The 16,092-nt window shown below is 38.9% G+C and overlaps 1 protein-coding gene across 1 annotated transcript in view; it reads right to left on the bottom strand.

Moving 5' to 3' along the window:
• Positions 1–16,092, bottom strand: part of mcm8 (minichromosome maintenance 8 homologous recombination repair factor) — a 244,565-nt gene that overhangs the window by 221,041 nt on the left and 7,432 nt on the right. The gene's annotated exons all lie outside the window — the stretch shown is intronic.

A 16,092-nucleotide genomic window follows, 5' to 3' on the forward strand; every position in this document is an offset into this window, starting at 1 on the left:
TGTGGGTGCCCTTTACGTGCTATATCACACAAATATGTCGGCCATCTTTCACCACCAATGGAAGCCAAGTAGTTAAAATAGCATCTGACTGATAGATAACATATTGACTGTTATTGCCTTGCCTATACCATATAGAGCAAATTGGCATTATAAGAAAGCAGTAACCTAGAGTCAACCATCGGAATAAAGATTTTAAAAAATGCTTTTGCCCATAGAAGAAACCAAAATGACTCAGTGGTGTGTCCGACACCCATCGTGACCAAGGAAAGGTGAACTAAAGGCTGTCTTTACAGGCAAAATGTTGTATATGTGGGGAGGAGTCGGCAATAGGACAATGTGTCGGCCTATGCGCAAGTGAAGGTTATATAAAAGCAATCAGAGGCCTGTTTAATCTTTCAGAAAGGGAGAGTGCTCATTTGCATAATCATCATCTCCCTTTCAGCCGCTTGACGTTCAAGTGTGTGCGCAGGCCGAATCCTCATTTTTGTCCTAAACCCCCCACTGCCCCTGATTGGTCCTCAGAATGATGGCTTGGTCACATTGAAAATGCAAGGTTAAAGTCTTGGGCAGAAAGCTGGTTAAATATGGAAGATCACACATAATAGTGGCAACTTAAAAGTTTTTTCCATGTGAAGCAAAGACAAGAAAATTATTAGTGAAAAGGCTTTGAAGAACCAAAGTAGAAATGTGTTTACTTAAAAAAAACAAAGGATTTTAAAGTATGATCTGAATATACAGTTGTCTGATTTTTTTTTTTTTTTTTGTAAATCCAAATTTCTAGCCCCAACCTGGGATGCACAGAATGGAAGATGAACTTATTTCGAGCTTTTTGTATCCTACTATAATAGATTTTGGCAAAAAAAGTGGAATAACTCCATATTGTTGCCACTGAATATTATTTTAGCTACAAGTGCTATTGTGGGAAGATGCTGCCCCCCATTGAACACAACATCTTTTGCATTGCCTTCCGAGGGGAGTGTGCAGATTAATGCAGATTCTCCTCCTGCTTCCATTTAGCATCAAGTGGACCTGTTGACATGTAATGCATTTTTAATGAACTGATCTTTCATTGGAAATCTACAGCTAATTTGCACCATTATCAATCCTCTCATGTGTGAGCGTCAGTGTGTCGCCGTTGAATGTGCGACAGTTGTTGTAGTCCAGATGGCTCGGACTCGCTACGTGCTCACGTTGCTACATCATTGCTCCCCGACAAAAACAAAATAAAAGGCTGATTCATAAAAAAAATCAAAAAAATGCGTGAGAACGTCTTCATCGTGGATTAAAATGGAATTTGATCAAAAAATAACAACTTTCCATCAACACTTTTGTGCGTTTGTTTTACACACTTGTTCTGATTTATTAAATAATACAAACTATTTGAATAGATGCCTACAGGGGTCCCCAATCCGCAGAAATCACATTTCCACAGACAGCAGTAACTAATTGGATCTAGTCAAGTTTTTCGCAAAAGAGGCTTCATAGTGAATAAAAAGGACTGTCATTCCTTTACTGCTACTGACGCAAAGAAACGTCCAATCAGTATGAATGGGAAAGGCTGGCAGCGATCATTTCTCCACTCAAGAGGAATTAGATGTCTATCATTGCAATGACAGTCAAGAAGGAGACCATACAAGGTCCAGGCCAGATTGCAATGGATAGTCTCAACATTGTTATTGGCTACATGTCAGTCCATCAAGCCGTGGGAGCATCTTCCTCCCCTTCCTATTCCTCCCCGTGGCAGCACTATGAATAACAATTAGAGGAAATACAAGTCACACAGAAACCATTTAAAAGTTGGAAATCACCTCTGTGTGACACAGATGAAAACGAGGAGGAGCAAGGGCTTGTTGCCCGGGAGACGGCCTGGAAAACGATGGGAGGGGCTTGAGTATTTGTGAAAACCAGCATGTGTGTTTGTGTGTGTGTGTGTGTGTGTGTTAAGGCATAAAATGCAACCCGGATGCCAATGGAACGTTAATAGAAGCAGCGTACTCCAGTGAGTGGTCGCCGCTGATGAATGAGGGGAGCGATCAGGTGATGCTAATGCTTCCTCTCTCCTCCAAAGTTCAATCGGGCTCATCCGTCAGCGAAATGAAGTCGGCCGCGGGGCCAAATTAAACGTGCCAATTTCAATTACCCCGACGGAAAGCGACAAAGGCGACGGGGACCTCCAAGATTGCCGGGCAGAAAGAAGGAGTTGCTTTGTTTACGTTGTGCTTGCCAAAGGGAGAGAAGCTGTCAATTACACCTACTTTGAATGGCAAAACCTGCCTTGGAAAACTCATTTCTAAACGTCACCTACGTTTAAGACATACTTGGAAGCTCATTTTGAATGCCAAATGAAAAATTTAACACTAATTCCCAATGATTTGATTTGTGTCCATCTCTCCAAATCGTGCCTACACTTGGAAGTATACTGTGATCTTATTTGCACAAAAACATGGAAGTCTGAAAATGTTTGGTCAAGCAGGAAAGACTGAAAGGACCAAGTCTTATGACGCCAACCCAAGCAGAGCCTAACATTATTGCAACAAGCTTCATCTTTAATCTAGTTGATTTGATCTGTTGCTGCTTCCGCCACCGCCATGTGTTCCTTTTCCTTCTACTAATTAGATGAAGACATTTTGCAACGGAATTCGCCGCAGAACTGAGCGGAAAACTCAATCATTAAGCCGATGCGCTCGACATATTTGCAGCTACGGGTGTTCACTGATGATAAATGCAAGTGAATAAGTGTTATTCCTTTAAAAACCTACCCAAGCGCCACAAGGTTTACCGATTGACCTTAACACATTTATAACTCAACTAAACTCAACTGAAACCGTCATTTTGAGGCCCAAAGTTCCACATTAACCCTATTTTCAAACTTTACCTTGAAGTCTAAAAACAAACTCTATAATGTTGGATATTTTTGAGTCTTTAAACATGTTTTCTGAATACTTTTTAACAATATTCAACCATTTAACCAAGGTACAGCAATGTATAAGAAAATAGACACTATTATTTGAGGTAATTCTTAGTTATGCCTTGAGAGCCATTCTCAGAATTTAAAAGTCAAAATACATATAAATGGGTGCTTATGATTTTAGTAATTCCACCACTTTTAAAGTAGAAAAAAAACTACTTTTCACATTTGTATGCAGTTGCTAATAAATGAGAGTATGCACTCCACAAGACTCTAATGCAAAATAATGAAGATTAAATCAGCTATAGATGTCCTATCTGGTTTCCATATTTTAGCTCGCAGGTTAGCGGCCAGATCTACCCATCAAAAGAGCCACATGGGGCTCCCGAGCCATAGGTTCCCTCCCCATGTTATAGAGAAGGGGGAAAAAAGAATATCCCTAAAACATTGCCTAAATCTGCACACTTTAGCTCTGTTTTTAATGTAACTGTCTTTAAAGTATTTTGCTCTCATCATAGAGACGATGCACAACACATTTTGGAATCAATAAGGAATCCATATATCTCAGGTGTGTGCTGAATAATTTCTCTCAGGGGTCCAGACCCGTCCAGATGTTCCACCCTTTGAAATGCGGGTGCAAGTCGGCCACGTTTCGGAGACGCGCAGATGAAAGTGCACACAACACCTGCAGCTCGTGGGTCACCAGGGAATATGTGAAAGTAGGTCAGGCTTATTTATTTATTCTATGGTATCTTTGCAGAAAAAAGAAAACAACAAACTAAAAAGGGGGAATAAGATTGTATAAAAAGTTCCAGGGGCATGGAGTAAAAAAAACAATTAATGTCATTTGATTAAGGCTCTACCTTGGTGTTTAAAACTCCAGACCCCCGGGCCGCGAGAAACGCTGCTAATTAAAATGTATATGCTTCTTGGCGGCCTAATTAAAACATATAGATGGCTTCAGTTGGCAGGAATAGCTCATTTAATCCTACATTGCTCTCTCAGTTGATGATGTGGGCCTAATGAGAACGTATTAGCACCTGACGTCTAATTTAAAGAAAAAAACTGAGAGGAGAAAAACAAAACTTTATCTTAATACAGCCGGCGCCAATAAGACTCGTTGGATACATTTTTTAACTGGTTTAAACCACTAACAGATCGATTCATTGCAAATATGAAGGAAGCAATAAGTAAAAGTAACAGCCTGGGAATGGCTGAGTTCGCCTTCTGTTGCCGTAGTGATGCCAAATGTTAAGGCAAGGTGTTATTGTTTTAATAAGAATGTAGCAGGATATGCCGAGACATAAATAGACGCATTTCGTAAGAGCTGAGGTTATTTTTGAATTCTTTGAGGAAAGGAAAATGGTGTTAATAATGACCTTTGATTTGACATAATTGTTAAATTATAATAGTACTTTGCTTTAGTGTAGAACAGTTTTTTGTGCTTCATTGGCAAATAATCTACCTTTTTTTTAATTGTTTGACGTTCTCCAATGTAATCATTCATCAATCTTCACCTATCTCACATGTGTCAAAGTGGCGGCCCGGGGGCCAAATCTGGCCCTTTGCATCATTTTGTGTGGCCCCGGGAAAGTAAATCATGAGTGCCGACTTCCTGTTTTGGGATCAAATTAAAATGAAGAGTAAGGATGTACATTAAATTTTCTGATTTTCCCCCTTTTAAATTAATAATTGTATTTTTTTAATCCATATTTTCAACGGTTTTAGTTTAAAAATCATTTTGTAAAATCTAAAAATATATTTTAAAAACGCTAAAATACACATTGTTTTAGATCTATAAAGAAACTGAATATTCAGGGCTTTTAATCCAGTTCTTGTAACCTATTTATTTTTAAAAATCTAAATATTGTATCTATAATTGTCCGGCCCATATGACATCGATTTAGACACTTGACTATCTGTTCTAAAAATGTTTGTCACTTAGTAGGAAATAAAAATACTAGTTACTATTACCAAGTGACTTTACAATTTAACCACCTCAACAGCAAGTAATATTAAACCATAGATTCCCTTAATTTTACAAAAGTATAGTACTACACATGTCTAGGTACTGTATCCTACCAAATAGGGAGGGTACAACTATGTTTACAAAAATATATTCATAAACCAAAAGGGTAACTCAGGGTCATATCCATTTTCATTGCTTCGTATTGGCAATAACAAGAAGCAAGCCAACAGAGTGATTCGACTCGTCCATCACACCGACTAGACGGCCGGCTTTTTGTTAACCAGCAGCTTTTGGGGAAGTGACACCGCGGCTGCGTGCTAATTAGCGCCGTCGGCCAGCTCGACCTTTACACAAAAAGGCTACGTCGTCGCCTCGGATGAAAAACGCGTTGTCATTTTTTTTGCCACTTTTGATTAGCTTTGTAATTAAATTAATAAATTTTGCACCAGTTGGAACGTGTTGAATCAGCAGAGCCTGAAAGTCTGCATGCTGACCGGCCAAGGTCATTAATTCTAAAAGGGTTCTTATTTTTTTAAGAGAATGTGAACTTGATGCCAAATCTAGAATGTATGTTGAATGATGAATTATATTATATATCAAATCATACCAAACACACACACACACACTCGCAGTATAATTGATCATGTCGTACTTAAACATCCAAGTAACAATGTAGAAAATACAATATAACTCTACTATTGGACATGGATTCTTTATCCACTGCAAAAAACTCACTGAGACACTTTTTACAGAGTCTATAAGTCAAGTCACTACTATGAAAGTAGGTGTATTTTGCAATTTTCAAAAGTAAATGTCTTAAAAGTGTCTGGTCAAGTGATCATCTTTCAAAAACGTTTTGGGGAATTGTGATTTTATCTATGCGCTTTTCCATTTCCAAAGAACCTATTCAGGTTTTGTCCCAATACAGAGGCCACTGCTTTAAGGCGTGGGTTGATTTACAGCACGTGATTAGCTGATGAGCGGCGATCAGACGAGCGTAGAAGCCCTCCAGCCAATTGGGAGAAGAGTGGAGATAATCACACATGCTTAGCCGTTTAATGGGAATATGCTGGATATGAATTTCCTCATCCGGAAAAACAAACAGAAATGATTAATGGGAGGTGGTTGCGAGGGCGGAATTAGCATCCAAGATGTTGACTGTTGGAATTCACTGAATTATTCAACATGTTTCTTCTTCTTCTAACTATCATTTCCAATGTGCTGCATTATCAAACATCTACATTAAGCACAAGTGACACTTTTCTCCTATCATTTTAGATCATCTGCCTCCCAGCAGATGTCAAACAATACTTCAAATTCCTCCCAATCAATTGTCTGTCTCGTCTTACCATCTGAAATAGTAAGTTTAAAAAAATGGATGTCCAATGCATTTAGACAGACATCACTCTCAGCTTCTTCCATTCCAACTCATTCAATGTCTATCACCGTCAATGGCAGCCAACGAGTACAAGAATATCTTGACTTATCTCAATATTTGGATTGAAATACCGTATTTTCAGGACTATAAGGCGGACTTAAGTCTTAAATTTTCTCCAAAATAGAGACCTAATAGTCCAGTGTGCTTAATCTATGGAAAAAAAATAAAACGTGTCATTCATTGAAGGTGCACCTTATAATGCAGTGCACCTTATAGTTGTGAAAATACAATAGTTTTGTTTTAATAGAAATTGTAACTTCTTTACAAACTACAATACACAATCCTTGAGTATACCTATTGTTATAAAATCCAGGAATTCTGCAAACCAACTGTTTTATGAGTGAAAATAGATGGAACCAAACTTCTGGTATCATGGCTGTAAAACACTAAAAGACTCCTAATGACTACATGTTAATATATTGTCATAAAATAATATCATAGAACATGAAATCATAGCTTGATCCCATTTCTCCCAGAGACACAAAGAAAATAGAACATGCTTGATTATCTTTCACAAGGCCATCGCATCTGCTTTGTAGCGTCATTTTCCTATTTTTTAATATCTGACGCTTGTTTGCATATGTAATGCCATCTAAGCTCATTGTGCCGCTGCAGATTAATTTGGTGAGGACTCGCCATGCCGCTTGAATTAGAAGCTAGGCAGATAAAGAGGCAGAGAAAAAAAAACGCAACACAACGCATGAGACAGAAGAGTATTGTGAGAAGTGTAAAAAGCGCCCTAAGCTGCCAAACAACATGCGACAGAGAGGGAAAAAAAGAAGACAAAGGCCAAACATGGCAAGGCGTCAAAAGCAGCTCTTTGTTTCACACAAAGCTTGGACACGCTTACCATTTAGAACTAAAATCTGATACTAGAGGGGAAAATGAATGCTCACTTTCTTTGGATTTTCATATTCACGGTTTAACGGAAGTAAGGCAATAGCAACTTAGTTTTAAAAAGTCAAAAGTTCAGGCTTTTTATGTGTAATTAGGTCGTTGCAGGGCAATTGACATCCAAATTTACATTTTTAAGGAATTTGATGTGTCGTCATCAATGGCAAAGAATAAGTTAATAAAATATGTCAAATTTTATTCATTGAAATCATCTAGAATTTCAATTTAGTTAAGCAAAATAAGTGTTGCAGGGGTCATTGTGTTTAATACAAAGCAATTAATATTCTGGTCAATCCAATGACAATAATAGATTTAAATAATTTTAAAAAATGATGTTTTTTAATTATTTCCCCAAATAGAATCTTTCCAATTTGTTTGATTCCATTATTTCGTCTTATTTATTTCATCAACGACTTTAATTACTTTTTTTTTACTCCATGAACGTGTGTCAATAATGCCTCCAATAGAAATTGTGAAAGGGGTTAAGTAGACTTTTAACAAGATTGAGTCAAGTCTCCTGCATGGAGAAAAATATGCAGAAGTGGTCTAAAACTTTTCGAGGAATGACTTGGTTTCAAAAAATAACCTTGCACACAGTAAAAAAAAATATATATATATATAGAAAAATGGCGCCTTATTGTTGCAATTTGCACAAACCCAATCCATATAAACAAGTTACTGACTTGAGCAATCCACTTCCGAGTGAGTTTCAGTCCCAAAAGCCTCCTTTACACAGAATACGTACCAGCATACGTGCGCCAAGTATGTCATACATCAGGTTGAAAACAAGGTTAACGACCACCAAGAACATCCTTTGCCACGCTCTATTACGCACGTGCTCGCCACGGCCTGGCGTCAAAGAAAAAACCCATCAGCCAATCAATTGAACATGTTTTTTGCAGGTCTCGATGTGTTAGCGTGTCATGGATTAATGACGCAACGGAGCCATTTTTAAACCCAGAATGAAGGTGATGAGCCTCGGTAGTGGAGAAAAAAATGAACGCGTATAGCGCAAACATGGCGGCTCATGACTTAGTAATGAATGAAAATTGAATCGGAAGGACGGACGGAAGATTACAATAGGAGAGGAGGAACCCATGCATGTGTATTTGTGAGTGCGTCAAATTTAAGCTAATGCATTAATAACCATTAGCCACTATTATAGTCCATCATAGAACCCCTATGTAAAATACACAGTGCAAACTCAGTGTGTTTGTTTGTGTTCTTTTATATATGCGAGAAGCTGGCAAATGGAAACTTCTTGATAATTGAGTCATCTGTTAGAGAAATTGAGATTTAAATTGCGCTGTCGATTTAAAATGCTCGATGGTTCTCATAAACATTGAATATTCTTTGCCAGTAACCATTCAAAATAGATTGACGGTCAACTATGTACAACAACAAGCACTTTTCTACAGTGTTGTTTACAAGTTAAATCAAGCGCTTTCTTCAATGCTTTTCTTTAGTGAGAACATGTTGTGTCGTTCTTGTGGTGGCGACTAGTTTGGGAGGTGGAGACGATAGCCCCCCCCCCAAAAAAATTGAAATAGTACAAATCATCTCTAAACTCCCAGCAGCCTCGTAACTTGCTTAGACAGCCATGAAAAGAGCAGAGCCACAACAAAAGACTGGGGAGAAAAGAAAGGAATGTTTTTGCTCTTTCGAAATGCTAATGTGGCCTCACAGCACATTTGTGTGTTAGTGTTTTGAGGGTTTTTTTTTCTATTTTTGCTGGCCCAAGATTGTAATTAGGGTTGCAAGTTGTCCCCCTTTTCTTGTTAGGGTTAAAATGATTTGTCCGCTGGCTAATGTGCTCATTGCCGGCATTGGAACGCGTCCATCTGTGGATAATCAGACGCTTAGATTCCCATCGTAGGGAAAATCCTGGCATAATAGGACATAAGAAGAGATCCTAAAGGGAAAGATTACTCAATGTGTGCGACTGTGTGTGTAGATGTGTGTGATTGAGAACATAATCTACCTTACATTCCTGGTTTAACCTCATAGATTGGGTCAGAGATGGATCAAAAGGATAATTTGTAAAGTTCCGGGTTGGAAAAGTTGATGCCTTTATTAAAAGACATCAAAAAGTGTGTGTGTGCATAACAAAGAGTAAAAGATGGCTCTAATTGACTTCCAAATTTGAAACTTTGACCCTAACATGAGGCCTTGTTTGAAATCTTAATTCATATTTGACATCCAGACTTTTAAGTGGATTGAAAATAGTTCAATGGTAACTCAATTTTTGAGAAGGGAGGAAAGGGAAATACCCAAAGAAAGCCCACACACGCATGGGGAGAATATGCAAAGTACCCATAGAAAGGTCGTAGCACACCGAGGATTAAATGCACCTGAAAAGCATGTGGTTGTAAAATAGTCCGCAGTAGGACAACCTTGCTACAGTGAAGAAAAAATACAAATAAAATATAGCAAATGACTTTGACTTTATCTGTGGAGTAAAGAGCTCTTGACTGAAGCGTGCACAGGCGTCCTAAATGACTCATGATGCGTTTAGTTATCTGCACAGAAAACACAGCTCCATCTATTACTTTGGATTATTTTACATTTGCGTCTTGTGTAATGGAGGCGCTTTATCACAGGTAAAGTTAGAAGATGTTCTGCAAAGGCGTTCACCAATGTTAAAGGGCTTATTGAATAAGGCACTGTTGAAAAAAAAAAAAAAGAAACGTAAGAAATATAAGGAAGATAAAGTCAGGTTTGAAGACTGGGTCAGGAAGGATATGAATTTATAAAGATAAAAAAAGGAGAAATATTAGGATATCATGATTGTAAACAGATATAAATATTGGAAGAATTACACAAATAAGAAGGCTATGGATTATAATTTTAGTTATAGTTTTATGTGAAACTAAAAAAACTAACATTTAACATTGAAAGTTGAGTTAGATTGATATTATTTTGTGATAAACTAGTTTTCTGGAACACTAAGAAAACTAACCTTTAACATTGAAAGAAGTAGAATGAAATTGATATTTTTTTGTGATAAGATCCGGTCAAATTCGAGGCAAACGTTATAGAAGCATTTATATCATGTGGTGCATTTAAACCGATAAGTAAGGGGAGATGTCATGAAGTGGGCTGCAGCCATTCCAACTACCCCCCCCCCCCCTTCACTATCGTTGCACACGAGATGGATGACGCACGCATGCGGCGCTTCAGTCATTTTCAGTTTCGTCTCCCGCGCCTGCCGCCACATCCAAATTACAGCCAAGTAAAGCAAAGGCAATGGGGTCAGCATGTAATCTGCTCCGGCGTAATCACGCTCATGAATAAGAAAACGGCGGCGGCTGGGGAATCGTAATGTGGGCGCGCTGATAGCTACTTGCACGCTGATCAATTATGAACAACACAAACTGAGGTATGAATAGGCTCTCATATTTTCCATTCATTCGTTATCCACACTGCTTGCCCTCATCAGAGTCACTCGCGGGGTGCTTGAGCCTATCACGACTAACCTTGGGCGAAAGACGCACTGCACCCATAGACAGACAATCTCTCACAATCACATTGCTACCAAGATAGGGAATCGATCGGATCCTGCCCAGACTGAAGTCCGCCGAGTGAACCACGACAGCACATGTGTCAAAGTGGCGGCACGGGGGCCAAATCTGGCCCACCGCATCATTTTGTGTGGCCCGGGAAAGTAAATCATGAGGGCTGACTTTTATGTTTTAGGATAAAATTAAAATGAAGAGTATAGATGTATATAAAATTTCCTGATTTTAACACTTTTAAATCAATAATTGAATTTTTTAAAGAATTTTTGTTCAAAAATTATTTTGTCAAATCTAAAAATATATTTTTTAAAAAGCTAAAATAAACATTGTTTTAGATTTATAAACAACTGAATATCCAGGGCTTTTGATCCAATTATTTTAATCCATTTATAAAAAAAAAATCTAAATATTATATCTAAAATGACACCCTAGCACTACAGCATGAAGTGGTAAATTGTATTAGCAAATCTGCCATTGAAGTCCAATTCATTTGAACTCCTCCCCACCTAACCCGGTCAAATGCATTGGACGTCAAGCACTACGAATGGGAGCAGTGAGTTAACCAAATAGTGATTCAAAAAGTATGAAAATGGGGAAATGTAGAGAGTTTGAGATAAAAGACAAACCACCAAGGTATTGCATAGGTTTTACAGATTAAAGTCAGTCATCCTGATAGAACCGTTATGAATACAAATTCCGAATAAGATCAAGATGTCAAACGTGCCCATGACTTCCAGCTGGATGGGGGCTAAGCGCACGTCATTCACCACAACGCTGGTATCGCCAACAAGGACGTCCACTTCCACATCTGGAGTCTTCAGGACATCCGAAAGGGAGGGTAAGACGGAGGCTGGTAATTCAGCAGGTTAGAGTGGAGGCTAATGGAATCCCGGGCAGGAAATGAAACCTTTGGAAATCTAGCGACAGCGTGAGTGACAGCTACATTAGAGCACACGACGAGCAGAGTTGAGAAGCAAGAAAAGATGAAATGAGATGAGGGACGGACACGCAAGACGGATCCTTGAGAAAAGTAAGCGACGGCGGGAGATGGATGCTTCGCTCAACTTCTCAACTTTCAATCAAATTCCGATTTCTTATACACTTCTGGTACAATATAACGCCTACACGCTCAACAGCCGGAAAAAAGATGGCGCCCACATATTATGAGGGAAAAGTCACCGGAACAAGAGTGCAAATCTGAAATTTTAAGAGAGAAAAAACACATCACGTAAGAATTGTGACTGTTTTGGCGAATCTAGAATGAAGTGACTGTATTTCAAGTATGAATACAAAAATAATCACAAGTTATGTAATCATGGATCACACGGTGGACAAGTGGTTTGCACAAAGTTCACACAAGAAGAGCGCGACACTCAATCATAAATCTGTTGTCATCTCGATTGGGTTTAGATTATCTAATCTCCACAGTGACAATAACAAGAAGCCACAACACTTTCTGCCGTAATCCCGCTTTCTGAGAAAAGCCTGTTTTTTTTAAAGGAATAATGGGCTCAGATTAAGCGTCATCCTGGGCATGATTAATATTACATATACACAGTTTTAACAAGATCCCGCAAAGCCACTACAACCAAAATAATAATCTGGATGTGTATCACGTACAAGGAAGCTTTTTCTTCATCGTTTCTATTCCGGACTATACTCCTGTATTTTTTTTGACTAATGTTTTTTCTTACAAAAAAGCTCTCTTCATTCATTCTTTTTCCGTACCGCTTATCCTCACAATGTAGGGGGTGCTGTAGTGTAGTCTAACCCAGCCAATTATGGACAATATTAATTAGTTTTCACCATATTTGTGGGATATGGGAGAAAACTGGAGTATCTGGAGAAAACCAATGTAGCCATTAGAAGAACATCTTCACAAAGGAAGGTCAAAAGCCACCAGGGATCGAACCCTTGATCTCCAAACTGTGAGGCAGACGTGCCAACCACTAAGTGTATCCTATCCAAGCCAACCATGGACAATATTGGTTAGTTTTCATCATATTTGTGGAATATGGGAAAAAACTAGAGTACCTGGAGAAAACCCATGAAGGCATTGGGAGAACACAGGAAGGTCAAAAGCCACTAGGGATCAAACCCTCGATCTCCAAACTGTGAGACGGATGCCATAACCACTACCCGCCATGCCGCCTGCTGTCTTTTTATTTGCCTGCTAATTTGGAAGTATTAGAGCCTCCCTTAGTGACTGCAAAAACAAGTGTTTTGCTCATTCGCTAGGCGGGCGTTCCCTGCAGACATGGCGACAAATTAGGAAAAGCAAGAGAACTAAATTGGACACACTTGACCTAAATGCACTGGCGAAAAGATCAGAATCCCAGTCACGTTCAGTCCAACACGACGGGAATCCATCGTGATTTGAGGAACAAAAAAGGCAACAGGGGGCAAGCTAATCAAATAAAAGCAGTATTATCCAAGTCCAACTACATATTAGCTTTCAATGTGACTTGGATGTTTGTTGTGTTTTTTCAATTACGTCTGTTACCATTTTTCTATCACCAGCTCGTCTGGAAAGTCTACTTCTTCTTTGTAAAGATTACACACGTCATCTATTCGCCGAGCGTATTCTCGACGTAAACACAGTTTTATCAGCGCTCGCCTCCGCATCTCAGTCTTTGGTAAATACGACTTTGAGGTAAGACGAATCTGCGTTGTTCTTCTTCACCTTAGGGTAATCAAACTATTTTATATCTCTCCTTGTGTGGAAAAAGATCATTTTAGAGGCGTTTTTCTTTTTTTTATCCCCTTTTCTTGTTCTTTGGGCCACACGCTGCTTGTGTGACGGCTTGGGTCAAGCGAAACAACCCGATGCGCCTCGCTAATGCCTGTCGAGGGGAATTACAGTTAAATTATGCTCGCCGCGGGGGGGTTTTGGACATGGAACATCTGCATATAACTCCTCAAGGTCATTTGAGGCATAAAGTGGTAGTTTTACATATCTATATATATTTTTTTTCCCACAATAGGCACCCAATCATTCAGTAGTTCTTTGCCTGACTTTAGTGTAGGCAGTACACAATTGATTCCCATTCAGTCAGACTCAACAGAACAGAAGACGTAAAGGCCACGATCACAACAACCTGAGCTCTCATAAACACCCAAGCAGCACCGAAGACTTAAAACATGCCATGCCATGTCGCATTACTGCTGTAATTCAGGTCAGACTAAGTACTGAGTACTGTGCATATTCAGACCTTTCCTGTCCATACATATCAGTTAGATAAGACTACTAGAAATTGTTTTTTTCTTAGCCATATGAAATTTTTAGTAGTACGAGTCGAAATAAATACCAAAATGAAATACACCAGATGACAATGAAAAAGATCATCAGTTACTTTATGTTCCTCATCATCAATGGCAGCCAATGACATTAAAGTGTATACGAGTATAACCCACTAGTACTCCTGCCCTTCTACTTTTGATCCATCCGTGAAGTCAGGCCGTGTGAACAGCACTAAATGACACGACTTGTTTAACATGATCACCAGCTTGATGAGGTTATTGATCCAACCCGGCCCACCGTGTCGCCGGCCCTGCCAAATCGTCATTACCGCTCACATCTCTGCACCACGCCGACCGAAATAGATCAACAAAGCAATGCCTGAGACGGAACGGAGCGGAGGAGACGATCACAACGTATCCCTGTCACAAAGCACCGCTTCCACAAGTCGTACGCTCACTCGCTGCTTGTTTTTTTTTGTTTTCTGGAGTGCCTTGTTCAGGCTGCAACTCTGCAGTTTGCCACCTTTTGTTTGCCTGTCATAACTGTCGCCTTTCATCATACCGCATCACTAACGGCTGCTTCCGAGTCCACGCGGGAAGAAAAATCAAGTCAAACATGTTTGGGGAAATACGGAAGCGTTGCTACAAGCCAAATTGGGCACAGCTGCATCAAAAGAATGTCAACACAAGTGTCAGAAACAGCTAGGATATTTGGAAGGTCATGACAACCCACAATGGTGGTGACCAATAATAAGATAAGATACAGTAGCAGTGATTTCTTCAAAGATCAAGTCAGAACTGTAAATTCCCAAACTGAAAACATGTCTGGTGGAAAAAATAAAGCTAAAGGTATTATTTATACATTAAAAATGGCAGATTAATAAAGAAAATATACAGTGAACTTATGAGAAAAGATTTGTAATGTTGGAAGAATGCACACATTACAAAAAAAGAAAAACAATATCTAAAACTTCGGTCATAATACTACAACTTCTACACCAAAAGAAATGGTACAGGAAGAGAAATAGTCAAAATAGAGAAAAATATTTTTGATACTGATAAATACAAAAAGTATGCATAACTGCATTATATGAACAACATTTTGCAATGCTTTGGATTTGTAGCACTATATTTTATAAAAATAAAAAAATACTGGGGGTTTTTTGCATTATATATATATATAGCTCTTGTTCATTTTTAACTCTGCTCACAATATTTACAGAATGAATAAGAAATCAATGTAAAACTAAAGAAGACCATTTGATTTAAAAAAAGGTGAAACTATTGGCACTGCGGTTCTTTTGTTAGTACGTTCTCTAACATTTGAGTGATTAGAATTACACGGTTGGTCACCGAGGAAATTAAACAAAGAAATCACAGTCTCACCAGGTCTTCAGACTATCGCCGCGGACATAAAATGGAAACAGGGTGCATAAGAATAAAACAAAAGGAGCCACACGCTGCTTTACTTATTCCCATTACTCACAGTCTCTACGATGGCTTAAAGCATTTGCTGAAATCTACATCTTAATCCTTTGGGGAGGGGCACCTGGTGAATGTAGGTAAATTAAAAAGCTCACTGGTCCAAGTAAATATAGAATCATATAACCCAGAATCCTTATTAAAATATTCAAGGACAATCGTCATTAAGGGACATGAGCAATCGTCTTCTCACCCTGGGGCGCCTCTAGGGGGACCAATAGCCTCTATCAAACATTCCCTCTTTAACGGGGAGAAACTCATGTATGAATACAACTGGATGCTTGATATCAATTGGCGGCGTTTGACTGCGATCAGGTAGAGTATGATCGCTGCTAGCTATTCCATTTCAATTGGATGGGATGTTTATCGCCGCCATTTGCGTCCACTGTTACTACTGTATCTGACATACTGCATATGTTTGCATCGTGGCCGGACATTTGGTTGCCAGTCTTTTGGTCGGCGGTCAAATGTAGTTAGATATTAAACAGGACTTGGATATTAAACAGTACTTGGATATTAAACAGTACTTGGACATTAAACAGTACTTGGATATTAAACAGTACTTGGATATTAAACAGTACTTGGATATTAAACAGCACTTGGATATTAAACAGCACTTGGATATCAAACAGCACTTGGATAT

This window comes from Stigmatopora nigra, chromosome 12 (genome assembly GCF_051989575.1).
Source record: "Stigmatopora nigra isolate UIUO_SnigA chromosome 12, RoL_Snig_1.1, whole genome shotgun sequence".
Classification (NCBI taxonomy): Eukaryota; Metazoa; Chordata; class Actinopteri; order Syngnathiformes; family Syngnathidae; genus Stigmatopora; species Stigmatopora nigra.